Source organism: Mobula birostris, chromosome 23, assembly GCF_030028105.1.
Source record: "Mobula birostris isolate sMobBir1 chromosome 23, sMobBir1.hap1, whole genome shotgun sequence".
NCBI lineage: Eukaryota > Metazoa > Chordata > Chondrichthyes > Myliobatiformes > Myliobatidae > Mobula > Mobula birostris.
The window spans coordinates 48,337,780-48,354,724 of NC_092392.1; positions in this window are offsets into that span (position 1 = coordinate 48,337,780).

A 16,945-nucleotide genomic window follows, 5' to 3' on the forward strand; every position below is an offset into this window, starting at 1 on the left:
ACCTTCATAGTACAGTTGCCTGCTCATGGTAACATCTCAACTTAAAAGTGTTCATGTTGTAGGGGTGGTAGCAAGTTCCAGCAACATACCTGAATTAGTTTTATGCCCGGACAATCTGTACCCAAATCGTACGCTCTCTTGTTGGGCCCTATCAAAATGGAAAATAACCTACCAATCACCGCTTTTTTAATATACCTAATGACTTGGCTCCAAAACCGTCTCTGACAACTAATTCTCCAGATTCATCATACTCTGACTCTGGTTAAAGAAATTCCTGCTCATCTCCAATCTTAATGGACATCCTTCTATTCTTAGACTCCCCTACTATTGGAAGTATTCTCTTCATGCCCACTCTATCTAGGTCTTTCAATATTCGATAGGTTTCAATGAAATCAACCCCTCCCCGCAACCCCATACTTCTAATCTCTACTAAGTACAGTTCCTATTATGTCCCTCTGGAACTAAGGTGTCCAGACTCCAAGAAACACAGCCCACCTTCCTTTGTGCAAAATATTCTTCCATCAAGGTGAAACTTTGATTAGGCTGCACTTGGACTGTTGCATGCAGTTCTTGTCACCCCATTGCGGAAGGAGGCTTTGGAGAGATTTACTAGAATGTTGCCTGGAATAAAGGGTATGAGCTATAGGAGAGGTTGGGCAAACTAGGATTGTTTTCCCTGATGTGTCAGAAGCTTGGGGCAGACCAAATAGTTTATAAAAATAGGAAAGGCAGGTATAGAATATACGCTGAAAATCTTTCTCTTGATAGGATTATCAAGTACCATAAAGAATAGCTTCAAGGTAAGAAAATTTAGAGGGATGTGTGGGACAAGATATTTCACACAGAAAGTGTTAAGTTTATGGAATATGCTCTCAGGTGTGGTAGTGGAAACAGGTAAGATCATGGTGTCCAAGAGGCTTTTAGATGAATATACAGGGAATAAGGGATATTGCAGAAGGGATTGGTTTAATTTGTCAGGGGAATGGGAGCCAGGGCGATAGGGCAGAGGATGGAGCAGTTGGTCTGGAAGTAGATGCAATGTGTAGAAAGACCTTGAGAAAGGATAAGCAGTAAAAAGGCCATAAACACAATCAGCTGGATAGATTGAAATGTGTCTACCTTAATATGAGAAATATCAGGAACAAGGATGATGAACATAGATCATGGAACTAATATGCGACCAATCTTCCGTCCGTGGACTCACTTTACACCGCATGCTGTCGGAGCAGTGCCGCCAGTATAATCAAGGACACGACCCACCCAGCCAACACACTTTTCGTCCCTCTTCCCTCCGGGAGAAGGTTCAGGAGCTTGAAGACTCGTGCAGCCAGATTTGGGAATAGCTTCTTTCCAACTGTGATAAGACTGCTGAACGGATCCTGACCCGGATCTGGGCCGTATCCTCCAAATATCCGGACCTGCCTCTTGGTTTTTTTGCACTACCTTACGTCCCATTTTTCTATTTTCTATTTATGATTTATAATTTAAATTTTTAATATTTACTAATCTTAACTATTTTAAATATTTTTAGTATTTAATATTTGTAATCCAGGGAGTGTGAAGCGCAGAGTCAAACATCACTGTGATGATTGTACGTTCTAGTACCAATTGTTTGGCGACAATAAAGTGTAAAGTATAAAATCAGCCATGAATGAATGGCAGAGCAGACTTGACAGGCCAAGTGGCCAATTCTGCTCCTATATCTCATGGTCTTATGATCTTATGTACTCAGGAAATACACAACAGAAATATGGAGGCCATTTAGGGAGCACTTGCATGGAGTTCTGGACAGGAATGTGAGAAAGAGGCAGGGAAAGGATGGTAGAGTGAAGGAACCATGGTTGAAGAGAGAAAGATGGAAGCATACTTTAGGATGAGGAAGCAAGGATTAGACAGGGCTTTAGAGAGTTATCAAGTAGGCAGGAAGGAGATTAAGAAGGGGCTTAGGAAAGGTAGAAGAGGACATGAGAAGGCCTTGGTGACTAAGATTACGGAAACCCCAAGGCATTCTGTATGTATGTGAAGAATAAATGATTTGAGTGTGGGTAAGACCGAACAGGGATAAAAGAGGAAACTTGTGCCTGTTGTCAGAGGAGGTAAAGGACATCCATACTTCACAACTGAGGGGCACCTTGATGAATGTGAAGTCACCACAGAACAGGCCAATATGTTGGATCACATCAATGTTAAGGAAGACGATGTTCTGGAACTTTTGAAAAACGTTAGGATAGATAAATTCCCAGGGGCAGATGGGGGTATCTCCAAAGTTCAAAATTCAAACTAAATTTAGTACCAAATTTCATATATGTCACCATATACAACCCTGAGATTCATTTTCCTGCAGACCCTTATAGTAAGTACAAAGAAACAAAATAGAATCAATGAAAGACTGTACCCAACAAAATGGACAAATAAGCAATGTGAAAAAGATAACGAATGTGCAAGTACAAATAAAACAATAATAAAAAACTAATAATAATAATAACAATTCTGTTTCTTCCCAGAAACACAAGAGCTCTTTGTGGCAATATGGGTCCAGGTGGTTAACACAGAACAATTTCAAAATTGCACAATAAAAGACTAATGAAATCAAGATAATAAATGTAGAAAATGCCAAGAAAAAACAGAAATAATCGAACACATTGCAGGATCCTGTAGCAGTTTAACTCAATCTGATTATTTACACAGGCACAATCAAGTAGCAAACATCATTCACCAAAATCTTGCTTTAAAATGCAAACTCATAAAAGAAATCATACCTTATTATAAGTATAAGCCTGATCCAGTTCTACAGTCAGAATCCCACCAATTATATTATGATTGATCTGTTATTACATCAGATAATAACCATCAGAATATATTAATACAGGATAAACAAGCAAGAACAACATATTTAATAGATATAGCCATTCCAAACACACATAACTTACAGAAATCAATATGTGAAAAACACCAGAAATCTGCTAGTTGAAAGACACCGGAACATGAACAGGGTATACATTGTCCTGATTGTATTATCTACAAATGGCATCATCCCAAAGGCACTACACAATAGCATTAAACAATTAGGGCTACACAGCAATATCTATGTAACTCTTCAGAAAGCCACAATACTAAACACAATGAGAATAGACCGAAAGTTTCTAGCAAATGAGAAATGAGTGTGCTTGACTATGCCCATACCCCAGGTTTTACCAGCTTGAGTTGAGGAAAAATAAATTATTATGGTAATAATTAATAAGTAAGCAATAAATATTGAGAATATGAGATAAAGAGTCTTAAAAGAGAGTCCATACACAAGTTGTGGGAACTGTTCAGTGATGGGGCAAGTGAAGATGAGTGAAGTTATCCCTTCTGGTTCAAGAGCCTGATAGTTGAGGGGTAATACCTGTTCCTGAACCTGGTGGTGTGGGTCCTTAGGGTCCTGTACCTCCTTCCTGAAGACAGCTGCAAGAAGAGAGCATGGCCTGGATGATTGGGATCCTTGATGCTAGTTTTCTGGGACAGTGCTCCACGTGGATACTGTGATGAGAGACCTCGACAAGGATGTTTAGGACTCAAGTGCTGGGTATCCAAGACTAGAATTGAGACACAATACAAGACTGACAGGGTTCAAAAATACACCCTGGATGCAAATCCAAATTAGAGCTGATGACTGAACACTGAATCTCAGTTCAGATCGAATAAACTCTTCTCAGGCTTCACACCGGGTACAGGTGTCAATTATAGCCGACACTTCGATGACAGACTCTGCCATCTTCATCAGGGATGATACCTGGGCATGCCTAGTCTAGTGGTGTTTAAACCCCTGTAGTCCATCTCTCCTGATTGGTTAGTCCTCATCCGATCAGGTTTCTGCTCTCTCAATTTGTTTATAATCGAATTCCAGTTCTTACATAGAGTGAGACCTTTGTCTTTGTCAAAATCCTTTTCCTCTAGTTTTATTTCAATGGCTTCCTTTACCAGGCAGTCCCAAAGCCACTGGCATGGCACAGTAGATTTGTGCCATCAAGGTCAATCATATAACCACTGCAAATGCATGTCCTTTTACCACCAATTTTTCTGGGTAACCCAAATGGATACACCTCTTGTACTCCTGGATGCGTGTTTCCACGGTGCATCCTGTCTGGCCGGCATACACCGCTGTGCATTCACAGGGAATCTTGTAAATGTCAACCGACCTGAGTCCCAGGGCCTAACGGACTGGTGCTCACAGGTTTTAATTTGGAAATGTGGAAAGTAGGATTGATCTTAAGGGTCTTGGGGAGCTGCAAGGTGTAAGCCACTGGGTTTACTTTCTTGAGAATCTTGAAGGGTCCAATGAACTTGGGTGCTGATTTCCTAGGCTCCAACCAGAGGGGCAAATCCTGAGTAGACAGCCAAACCTGTTGCCCAGGCTGCAAAGTTGGACCCTGTCTTCTCTTGCCGTTAGCCTTCACTTCAGCTTCTGCGTAGAGGCCAACAAAATCTTCCTTGCCCTTGTCCATTTCTGCTCGCAGCATCGGATGAGATCTTTGGCTACAGAAACACCATCCTCAGTGTCCTGCTCAGGGAAGAGTGGCAGGGAATACCCAAATCAGACATCCCATGTGCAGAATGCTGTAAAGTGTTGTGGGAAACCTCTGCCTACATCAGATGGCCGCACCACTCATCTAGCTTTTCGCCATCTTCACCACTGACAGTAGTTTGTCCAATGCAATAAACGCAGGCTTTCAAAAAATGATCTACAATTACCATTATGATGGTCTTCCCCTTGGAAGATGGAAGACCTGTGACAAAATTCATTGAGATATGTGTCCACAGTCTGTCCGGAACAGGTAGAGAGTGTAGGAGCCCTTGAGGGTGGGTGCAGGGCTCCTTGTTCTGAGATCACAGCTCGCAGGCCTGCACGTATTGTCAGACCTCTTTAGCCACTCCAGGCCACCAGCATCTTCTCTTAATGAACCCAAGGGCCCTGGCAACCCTTGGGTAAGGAATCATTCTTGATGCTTGTCTCCATTGAAGTACCTTAGACCTGACAGAACTTGGGACCAACAGACGACCTGGAGGACCTTTCTTGGGAGTCTCCCTTTACTCCTGGGCCTTGAGAGCAAGTGTATTGATTCCCCAACAAACGGGCACTATCACCTTAACTCGGGGCAAAATAGTGGTAGGCTGCTCCGCTCTTTCAGGTTGTCAAACTAATGAGGCAAGGCATCCAGTTTTTGATTCTTTGACCCCAATTGATAGGTCAGAACAAATTTAAACTGGTTAAAGAAAAGAGACTGCCCAGCCTGCATGGAATTCCTTTTGGTCTCCTGAATATAAGTCAGGTTTTTGTGGTCTGTCCATACAATAGAAAGGGTTCTTGGCCCCCTTAAGCCAGTGACACCATTCCTCCAATGCCACTTGACCATGAGCAGCTCTCTACTTCTGAAGTCATAGTTCGCCTCTGTCAAGGATAGCCGCCTGCAGAAGAGAGCAATTTATTGTCCGAAGATGTCCATTGAGACAACAATGCACTCACTCTGAAGTCTGATGCACCCACCTCCATGATGAAGGGAAGGTCCAGCTTAGGTGAAGCCAGAATGGGAGCTGTCGTGAACCACTGTTTGAGTTCTGCAAAATTAACCTCTGCTTTGGTAGTCCATGAATTTCTTAGTTAGTGTTGCCAGTAGAGCTGCCACTGAGCTGAAGTTCCTAATGACCTTTCTGTAAAAGTTGGCAAATCCCAGGAATCATTGGACATGTTTCACACTGGATGGTTGTGGCCAACCTTTGGCTGGATCTTAGCAGGGTCCATCTTGAGATTGCTATGAGAGATGATAAAACCCAAAAATGAAACTGTGGTTATATGAAATTTGGATTTCTCTAGCTTGACATAAAGTCTATGATTTAAAAGCTTCTTCAAGATATCTCTGACATGAACAATATGCTCCTTTATGGACTTCAAGAAAATTAATATGTCATCCAAGTAGACAAAGGCATACTTACAGAGAGCATCCCGGAGGGCTCATTTATAAAGGCCTAGAAAACTGTTGGTGCATCAGCAGGCCAAAGGATGTCACCAGGTACACATGGTGCCCTGTTGGTGTGTTGAATGCAGCCTTCCACTCATCACCATCCTTGATGCGGACTAGATTGGACACATTACGCAAGTCTAGCTTTGAGAATACTCTTGCTCCTTGCAGAATCTCCAAGGCAGTGTTAACGAGTGGGAAGGGTTATTGATTCTTGGCCATTGTGCAACTCAGCCCTCTATAATCAATGCATAGCCACAGGCTCCCATCCTTTTTCTGTACGGGGAAGAAGCTTGCGCCAGCTGGTGAGGTACAGGGCCGAATGAATCCCATGGCAAGAACCTCCTCTGTGTACTTCATCGTGATGCTTCTCTGAGAAGGTCTGAGAGCACATATAATCGATCCTGTGGAGGACAGGTACCAGGCAGTAGATCATAGTTGTAGGGTCGGTGCGATGGAAGAGTCGAGGCCTGTCTCTTGCTGAACACCCCTTCCAAATCCTTGTAGATGGAAGGGATTTCAACAGTTTGGGTGTTGTGGTGTTGTAACTACCCCTGATCCACCCTCCGAGGATGATTCCTGAGGCCCTTTAGGTAGTGAGTGTGGTTCAGCAGACCTACGGTCTCTTTCATAGGTTCACTAGAGTCTTGAGTCAAAACAAAGTCCAAATTCTCATCCAGATCTTCAGACAACAGCAACAAGGCACTATAAATAGTTTTTGACCTCCTGGGACTAGGCTCCAAGGATTTATATTTTGGAGCTTTTCCCTTAGATGGGACATTGCAACTGGTTCCCTTAGGCTTGCCTGGTAGGGCTCCAGAATTCTTGGACAACTTTTTGGCAGACTTCCTGGCTTGCTCCTGAACTAGAGACTCATTCTCTCCAGTTTCAGTGCACCCTCAACTAGACAGGGTTGGGACACATGGTTCTGTTGACTGGAGCCAGCTTGTCTGCCCGTGGAGGAAGGACAGGGTTTCCCATAGTCTTCAGGTTACCCGAAGCAAAAGTTGGCCTCTTCATTGACCACTGGTCTCAGGAGAGCCTGGGGCTCGAAACACCAAACTGAAAACTTTCCCTCTTGCAACAGCTTGACCATGCAATGATTCTCTCTTCCTTCTAGTTCACTTGGACAACTGAGGGTGCCCGGGGATCAGCGGTATGTGAGGAGAATCAATAATATGGAAACAAACGTCCTCCACATGTTCCCCTATCCTCATTCACAAAACTGATGTCTGCTGTAGGATCTGCCCGGATGCAAGAGGAGAAGCATCCAGGGCAGTTGTGGGCATGGGCTGGCTCAACTGCTGCAAAAGTATATTGAGCCAACAGGCAGTCTCCAAGTTCAGGAAATTATCAGCTGCCCCAGCGTCCACAAAGGCATTCGCCTCTCACCAGTTCATTCCCCAAGAGATCTCTGCCTTCTGCGTGACACCAGCATAAGTAGGAATGAGAGCAGTGGGTGCTTCCGTCAAAGTCCTCCCAACACTGAACAATCTGAGCAGTTCTCCCGGTGGCTGCAGCTTTGGACATTCAGCCCACAGGTGGCCTGCTTCCCCACAGTAATAGCAGCAACCTTGACTCTAACGCCGGGACTGTACATCGGCAGAGAGTCTTGCGCAGCTAATCTGCATTGGCTTGACAGGACCATGTGCAGGAAATGGGCTGGTCATTGTCCAAGGTCAGGAACTGTTGAGGTTGGGCTCAGGCACTGTTGTGCTTTCTTTGTAATAGCACTTGCATGCAGGATCAAGGACCGATCCCCTGAAATGGTAGCACTGAGGAATTTAAAGTTGCTGATCCTCTCCACCTCTGACCGCCTGATGAGGACTGGCTCATGGACTCCTGGTTTCCTCCTCCTGTAGTCAATCACCATCTCTTTGGTCTTGCTGACATTGAGGGGGAGGTGGTTGCTGTGGCACCACTCAGCCAGATTTTCAGTCTTCATCCTATATGCTGATTTGTCACCACCTTTGTTTCAGTTCATGACTTTGGTGTCATCAGCAAACTTAAACATGATCTTAGAGCTGAGCTTAGCCTCACACTCATAAGTATAAAGCCAGTGGAGCAGGGGGCCAAGCACACAGCCTTGTGGTGCACATATGCTGATGGAGATTGTGGAGGAGGTGTTGTTGTCAGTCGAATTGACCGGGGTCTGTAAGCAAGGATGTATTGAGTACTAGGTCTTGAAGCTTATTGATTAGTTTTGAGGAGGTGGTATTGCCGGGCTGTCATCAATGAAGAATATCTTGATGTATGCATCTTCACCGTCCAGATGTTCCAGGGTTGAGTGAAGAGTCAATGAAATGGCATCTGCTATAGACCTGTTGTGATGCTAGGCAAAATGGAGCAGATCCAAGTTGCTTCTCAGGCAAGAGTTGATGTGTTTCATCACCAACATCTGAAAGCACTTCACCACAGTGAGCGTAAGTGCTACTGGACGCTAATCATTGAGGCAGATTACCATGTCCTTTGACACCGCTTGAAGCAGGTGGGTACCACAGACTGTCAAAGGGAGAGGTTAAAGATGTCAGTGAACACTCCAACCAGTTGATCAATGATTCAAAGAGTATAAGTGAGAGGCTGGTAGACGGCACTAAGCACCCACTCGAATTCCGCTCTAAGCTCAATGACTTCAATCTTCCTCGACACTTCAGTCGGCAAGATCAGCGAGAAATGGGGTCGATCATAGGCTGGTGCCTCATCTCTGGGCTTCTTGGCCTTAAGGCTGCATGCTTTGTTCGAAACCTCACAAATATCCTCGGCGACAGCAAAGCGCCAGATCACTCAATCAGCCTGAAAGCACACCATGAAAGTGTAGCATAGGCTCCAACAGTAGCAGAAACATATTTGAAAGTAAAAAGAACACTTAAAAGAAGTGAAAGAAGTAGTTTCATGAACTGTCTGGAGGACGTCGACCTTGGTAGCATTGTTCGCTGATGCCATCTTCTTCTAGATCAGCACAGTAGGTTACTATGGGAAGTGCAGCAAGAGATTGTTGCACCTTTGGTGATCATCTTTGTGTCCTCATTGGCCATCGAAATAGTATCAGAAGATTGAAGGGTGGCAAATGTTATTCCTTTGTTCTAGAAAGGACATAGAGACCATCCTGGGAATTATAGACCAGTGAGTCTTAAATTAGTGGTGAGAAAACTATTGGAGAGGATTTGTAGAGACAGAATTTACAAGAGTAATGCCCTGGTTAAGATTTCTACTGCTATGCTATGAGGTATTTTATCTTAACAATTTCTTTAAAAGCAGTGTGTCCTGCTGGCGAGAGTGTTTTGGTTTCAGCTAAAGACAAGGAACCATGTTGTCCAGCTTAGGAATGTTGTGTTGGCCAATCAGGATGGTGGAATGGAGAGAAGGTTCAATAGAGAGCTGGGTGAAGAGAGATTACTGATGGACAGCTGTCGGGTTCATGGTCTTTTGGCGGGAGATGCGGAGAGGAGAGGATCAGGGAGGACTCCTGGAAGATCCAATCCAAAAGGAAGACCTCAAAGCAAAGAGTGCTTCATGAGACAAAGGAGTCCAAGAAGGGAAGTTTTACCTGTGTTTGGTGATGAGAATAAGTATCATGAGTAAAGCGATACACCCAACCTCTACCGAAATGAGCTCCAACGTTTATGTGCACATTTAGAATGGTTTAACCGTAATGGACCTTTTTTCCCCTTTACTTTTTCCTATTAACTGTTTGATAAAAATGAAATTGGTAAATATACTTTCTTTATAATTTTATGCAGTGTACAATCTGCTATTTTTTGGCAACCAGTAACAGTGTATGGGGCATATTTACACAGGATTCGCTCAAATCAAGGTTCCTTTAATCGGAATTCACAACATTCCTGTTTGGTTGAATCCCAAATCATACGGACTTTAGATGTACATTGTTTATGAAAGGTGGCTTTCTCACCACTGAATCACATGGCTGTAAGCAGTTAGCTAACGTACCAAGTTTATAAGGAGCTCTGGTGAGAGGGTTACAAAACCATTTGGAGAAGCATCATCTGATTAGGCTTTATAGGGCAAAAGTCATAGCTCACGAGCCTGACTGAATTCTTTGAGGAAGTGACAAAACAAATTGATGAAGGTAAGTAGAGCAGTGGGTATGATGTATATGGAATTTAGTAAGTCGTTCAATAAGGTTCCCCTTGGTAGGCTCATTCAGAAAGTCAGAAAGCATGGGATCGCAGGAAACTTTGCTGAATTGATTCAGAATTGTCTTGCCCACGGAAAGCAAAGGGTGGTTGTAGATGTTGCACTTTCTGCCTGGAGGTCGCCGACCTGTGGTGTCCATGAGAATTTGTTCTAGAACTCTTGCTCTTTATGATATTTATAAATGACTTGGATGAGGAAATGGAAGGTTGGGTTAGTAAGCTTGTAGATGACACAAAAGCTGGTGGTGTTGTGGATGGTGTAGAAAATTGTCATAGGTTACAATGGGACATTGATAGGATGCAGCACTGGACCGAGAAGTGGCAGATGGGGTTCGATCCTGAAAGGTGTGAAGTGACACACACAAAATGCTGCAGGAACTTAGCAGTGGTACACTTTGGAAGGTCCAATTTGAAGGAAGAGTACAAGGTGAATGACAGGATTCTTAGCAGTGTGGAGAAATAGAGGAACCACAGATCTTTCAAAGTTGCCACACAAGTTGACAGAGTGGTTAAGAAAGTGTATGGTGTATTGGCCTTCATTGGCTGGGGGACTGTTCAAGAACCACAAGGTAACTTTGCACCTCTGCAAAACTGGTTAGACCACATTTGGAGTATTGTGTTCATTTCTGGTCACCACATTATTGGAAGGATGTGAAAGCTTTAAAGAGGGTGCAGGGGATTTTTATCAGTATGTTGCCTGGATTATGGATCTTGTCTTGTGCTGCTTTGTTTGGCTGTATTCATGAGGATTCCTATATGGATGAATGACCATTAAGTTTGAATGCCAACTGGCAAGGTTGGACAAGCTAGGGCTTTTCTCTTTGGAGCAAAAGAGGATTTGCAGTGACATGATAGAGGTGTACAAAATGAAAAGGGACATAAATAGAGTGGACGGGCAGTGCCTTTTTACTAAACTAATAAAAGAGGGTATAATCTTAAGATAATTGAAGGAAATTATAGGGGGAATGTCAAGGGTAGGGATTGTACATGAGATGTCCTGCCAGGGTTGCTGGTGGAGTTGGATACATTAGTGTCATTTAAGAGACTCTCGGACAGCCACACAGATGAAGGAAAAATGGAGGGCTATGTGGGAGCAAGGCTTGGAGGAGGTTAAAAGGTTGGCACAACATCATCGGCCAGAGGGACTACACTGTTCTATATACACAGACCCAGAGTGGAAAGTTGCTGGGTTTGATAGTGTCCAAGTGGGCGATCTTATTTACATATGAATAAAACATTATAAATCCAGATTAAGATGCTATGTGCTCTAAAATAGCTTTTACTAAACATTGCCTCTATCCCACCTCCGTCTCTAGTGAAAATAGTTTCCTCTCTGGTTTCCCACTAATCACCAGTCCAAACCAGTACTTCTGCACATATAGTCATAGTCATAGTCATACTTTATTGATCCCGAGGGAAATTGATTTTCGTTACAGTTGCCCCAACCAAGAATAGAGTATAAATATAGCAATTTAAAATCATAAATAATTAAATAGTAATATGTAAATTATGCCAGTAAATTATGAAATAAGTCCAGGACCAGCCTATTGGCTCAGGGTGTCTGACGCTGCAAGGGAGGAGTTGTAAAGTTTGATGGCCACAGGCAGGAATGACTTCCTATGACGCTCTGTGCTGCATCTCGGTGGAATGAGTCTCTGGCTGAATGTACTCCTGTGCCCAAACAATCCATTATGTAGTGGATGGGAGACATTGTCCAAGATGGCATGCAACTTAAACAGCATCCTCTTTCCAGACACGACCGTCACCGTCATATCAGGCTGTGACACCACCTATATTATACACATTTGCATTATGGCATAGAAAACATTACAACATTGTTGGAAATAAAGAGATATGAATTTCTCCCATTTCACAATGCCTCACTGTTAATATGCTTTTTGTTGTGGGGGCGGTGTTCAATCTGCAGTAAGTGTTTTCAAGAATGAAGGGAAAATAGAAATGTCAGGGGTATTTTCTATTCATATATCCAGACCCAGATCTGTCTCTGAGTCCCAGTCTACCAATCAGAAGTAGTTTTGACATTGCACCAACAGTGGCAAAAAAAACTCAAATGCTGAAGCTACTCGATTTAGTTTCCCTTGACAACTAAAAGCTTCTTCAAACTGGTGCCCAAGCCAAAACCAAACCCACTCTTTCCAACACTTGAATGGAAACACAGCATGGCCATCTGAATCGAGATAGAGGTTGTCTATAACCTGAACTGCATTCAAACGAGGGCTGCAGCAGTGGCCTTGAGCCAAGGAAAATTGTCAACAATTCATAAATCAGCTACATGAATAATAGGAGGCTGGAAGGATTTACAACACTGCCATGTGATCAAAGGGTTCTAGTGAAACTGTTAATATAATCTCAACATTCAGTGTGTAAATATCCTGTAATGTGGCTAAGTGCCATTTGGTGCATGTCTTGGCAAGATTAAACCTTAGATGGAAGTTTGAGTTCTTTTTTGAAATGACCTCCAGCAGGAAACAAAAGCACTTGTCTCGCCACAGTGAAGTGTTAAGTATTAAACTACACATTGCATTAGGTTTTTGAGTTAAATAATGCCAACCCTTTAACTATCGGAAAGAATCCATGGATAGTACTGGCAACAAGAGGAGGAGAGGTAAAGCAGAGAGGCTAGAAAATGCAGAGGCCAACAGAGTTACCCATGGCTTCAGACAAGAGAGCACAGGAAAGTAGTGTCGCCCGCAGTAATAGGGATTTCAGCCTTGGAGATTCTACGGGCAACTGTAATTAGAGCCTACAGAGGTGGAGGCAGAGATTTTGTTGGCTGCTCACTGTGCAGAATCTACTTTTTCCTTGGCATTAAAGGAGATGCAAAGAAAAATAAAACCATCAGGACCATCCTAGAGGATGATTAGCGATCCTCCAGATGGCGATGGATCAAGAGATGTGACCTGTGGGCCAGTTCTGCTGGGATTCACGCCAGGGCCTGATCAACCCTGCCTGGGCCACCTGGGTGAGCGTGTCTGACGTTGAAAGGCCCAACACACCCGATGACCCCAGGTTACTTCATTGATGAGGTGTCCCAGCGTGACCTAGGATGTATCTCAGTGTCAGAATAGAGCAGAGTCACGGAAAAGGAATTGGCATCGATCAGGAGAGGGGTTTATTTTGCCTCTGCCATGGCGGTGTGAAGGAAAGTAGCAGGACCGAATTGTGAGCCTTAGAAAAGGAAACAGAACCCAGTTTCAAAGCAGCAGCAATGCTTTCAAGAAAACACATGGCAGTGTGATAGAGCTCCCTATTATATCATGCCTTTCCTCAGGATCTCTCAAAGCTTGACAGCCTTTTGAAGTTCATTGCAGAACAGGAAATCTCAGCAAGCAATTTGCACACAGCAAGGCTCAAGAGAAAGCAATGAAATAATTATACTTTAGTAATCTTCATACAGTTTGTAAAGGTATAGAATTAAATTGCCATTAGATTGGCTTTGTATAAACTAATATGCTTCAGTTTCAAAACGTGTGAGATTTATAGGAGCATTAGAAGGGCTAAACTGAGCTATTCTTAAACCAATATCTGTATAAATCTGTCTGTGGTTGTGCCAATAACAAGGCATTATTGAAGCTCTGTATGAAAATTGTTGGCCAGTGGTGTAGTGGCAGCCACAATGGACTTCAAGGTGAGTGGTCCCAGTTCGAATCCAGCCGGCTCCTTGCATACTTCCCATCGGTGCTGGATTGACCATCGAGCTAGCAACCTGATCTCGTTAAAAATAGATTAAAAGTCCTCAAGAAACAGCAAGGTTGCAGCCTGACATGCCACAAGGTGCGAAAAGGAACGACAAATGAATCTTGTAAACTTAAACCATACACACAAAATGCTGGAGGAACTTAACAGGCCAGGCAGCATCTATGGAAATGAGTACAATTGATGCTTTGAGCCAAGACCCTTCAGCAGGAACAACTCCTTATAGACTGTCCGGGTAGCTATCCAACTTGATGGCATGAACATCGATTTCTCTAACTTTTGGTAATGGCCCACTACCCCTTTTCTCACTTTCACCTTATCTTCTTGCCTGTCCATCACCTTCCTCTAGTGCTCTTCCCCCCTTTTCTTTCTTCCATGGCCTTCTGTTCCTTCCTATTGGACCCCCTCCCCCTTCTCCAGCCCTGTATCTCTTTCAGCAAATTACTTCCCAGCTCTTTATTTCATCCCTCCCCTTCCAGTTTCACCTATTACCTTGTGCTTCTCTCCCCCCTCCCCACCTTTTAAATCTACTCCTTGCCTTTTTTTCTCCAGATCTGCCAAAGGGTCTTGGCCCGAAATGTCGACTGTACTTTTTTCCATAGATGAGGCCTGACCTGCTAAGTTTCTTCAGCATTTTGTGTATATGTTGCAAGAATTTCCAAGCCAAGATTTAGATTTTCAGAAGGCTTTTGACGAGGTGCTGCACATGAGGCTGATTAACAAAATAAGAACCCACGGATTATGGGGAAGGTACTAGCATGGATAGAAGATTGGTCAACTGGCAGGAGGCAAGGTGTGGGAATGAAGAGGGCCTTTTCTGGTTGGCTGTCGGTGACTAGAGGTGTGCCGCAGGAATTGGTGTTGGGACCGTTTCTTTTCACATTGTACGTCAATTATGTGGATGAAAGAATTGATGGTTTTTAAGCAAAGTTTGTGGACGATACAAGGATAGACAGAAGGGCAGATAGTGTTGAGGAAGCAGGGTGTCCGCAGAAGGACTTAGACAAATTTGGAGAATGGGCAAACAAGTGACAGATGGAATATAATGTAGGGAAGTGCATGGTCATGCACTGGCAGAAGGAATAAAGGCATGGTCTATTTTGTAGATGGGCTGAAATGCAATGAAGTAAGGCACTGATGGTTTCCTTCAATAATTTTCACCTTTGAATCTAAGAAATCAAGCTCATCAGAGGAGAAGCTGCTTTGCCAAGAAATCTTTTCAGGACGAATATTAAGCAGGATGTGAGGAAAAGCTCTCCTACCTTATGCAACCATAAGACTTAGGAGCAGAATTAGGCCATTTGGCCCATTGAGCCTGCTCCACCATTCCATCATGGCTGATTTATCACCCCTCTCAAACATCCTTGCTCTCAGGCCAGGGATTCTGCCCACTGACCTTTATATGCTGTCTAGCTATATGCCCTGATGCTTTCTGTCACACCTTGTGAATCAAAGTCAAAGCCAAGTCAAAGCTGAGTTTAATGTCATGTGCACAAGTACATGTATGCACAGGTGCAATATAAAACTTACTTACAGTAACCTAGTTTCCACATAGCATCAGAGACACAACATTCACACAAAAAGCATAAATGATACAATCTCATTACACTACACAAGACCTTTGTTTTCTAATCCTCTAAATTTCCATTACCTGTACATCCTACCTGTCTCTCCTCTAATACTTCCTTCAAAATCCTACATACAGGTTATACTTGATTGAGTTCCCTAAAGAGTCAATTGTACTGCAGGCAATTTTCATAAATGAGTGAACGGACTGGGAAGCTGATCAAACAGGGAGCAGTCTGAGCACGAGCTGTCACTTGCATTCGGGGGGGAGGGGGGTAGGAGAGGGGTTCTTCCTGACAACCCCTGCTTTCTTAATGTGCCTTCACACTGAGGAGCAAAATGTCACACAGCATGTCTAATTATTATCTAGTGGTCCTTTAAGTGCTATTTATGAAGAATCTGGAGGCACCGCAGCTTCTCCCTTTAGTAAGTCTGAAAAATTCTATCAACCCAGTTAACTCCACAAATTAGCACACTCCCTACCCTCTGAGTGTGAATGCTGCAGATTTCCCTTCCCTGAAAACATTCCATTCTTTGGGCCAGACACTGTACAATCCATACGCTGCACTATTCAGTTGTATTTTCCTCATGTTTCCTTTCACTGGTTTGTCTTGCCTAAATTTTATGAGCCTAAACATTTGGGAAGAGCCACTCCTTGCAGAATTTATTTCACTGGCTGATAAATCCTGTTTGCATGAGATTGAGGAGGGAAAATGGATTGACATAGAACCAAATGCTCAACTTGGCCACACGGAACTTGTCAATTTTATCACCTTTGCCACCAACTTCCATTCTGCCCTCAAATTCAACTGGACTGTTTCTGACATTTTTCTCCCTTTTGAGGAAAGCTGCATCTCCGGAGACAAGCTAACCACCAATATCTCTCAAAAACCTACTGACTTACACAACTACCTCAATTACAGATCCACTCACAATGACTCCTGTAAAGACACCATCCCTTTTTAGATAGGTAGATTTTTTAGGTAGATAGATATACTTTATTGATCCTGAGGGAAATGGGGTTTCGTTACAGCTGCACCAACCAAGAATAGAGCATAAATATAGCAATACAAAAACCACAAACAATCAAACAACAAAATGCAAACTATGCCAGATGGAAAATAAGTCCAGGACCAGCCTATTGGCTCAGGGTGTCTGACCCTCCACGGGAGGAGCTGCAAAGTTCGATGGCCACAGGCAGGAACAACCTCCCGTGACGCCCAGTGTTGTATCTCGGTGGAATATGGCCGGAGTCCAACAGCAAAAAGTTCAATATCCAGTCTACAAACACGTTCCTCGATCGTAATATGACCAGGATTGCACCATCCTTTGTTAACCAGAACAGCAAGCCCCCAACTCCTTTACACTTACCGCTCTCAGTGCACTTCCGGTCAGCCCGAATGGTCTGGAAGCTCTCTATGGAAAAGTTTTGGTCGGGTATGTCCTCGTGCAGCCCCGTTCCAGTGAAGCACATAACACTGCACTCCCAAAATGTTCTCTGACTCCTGG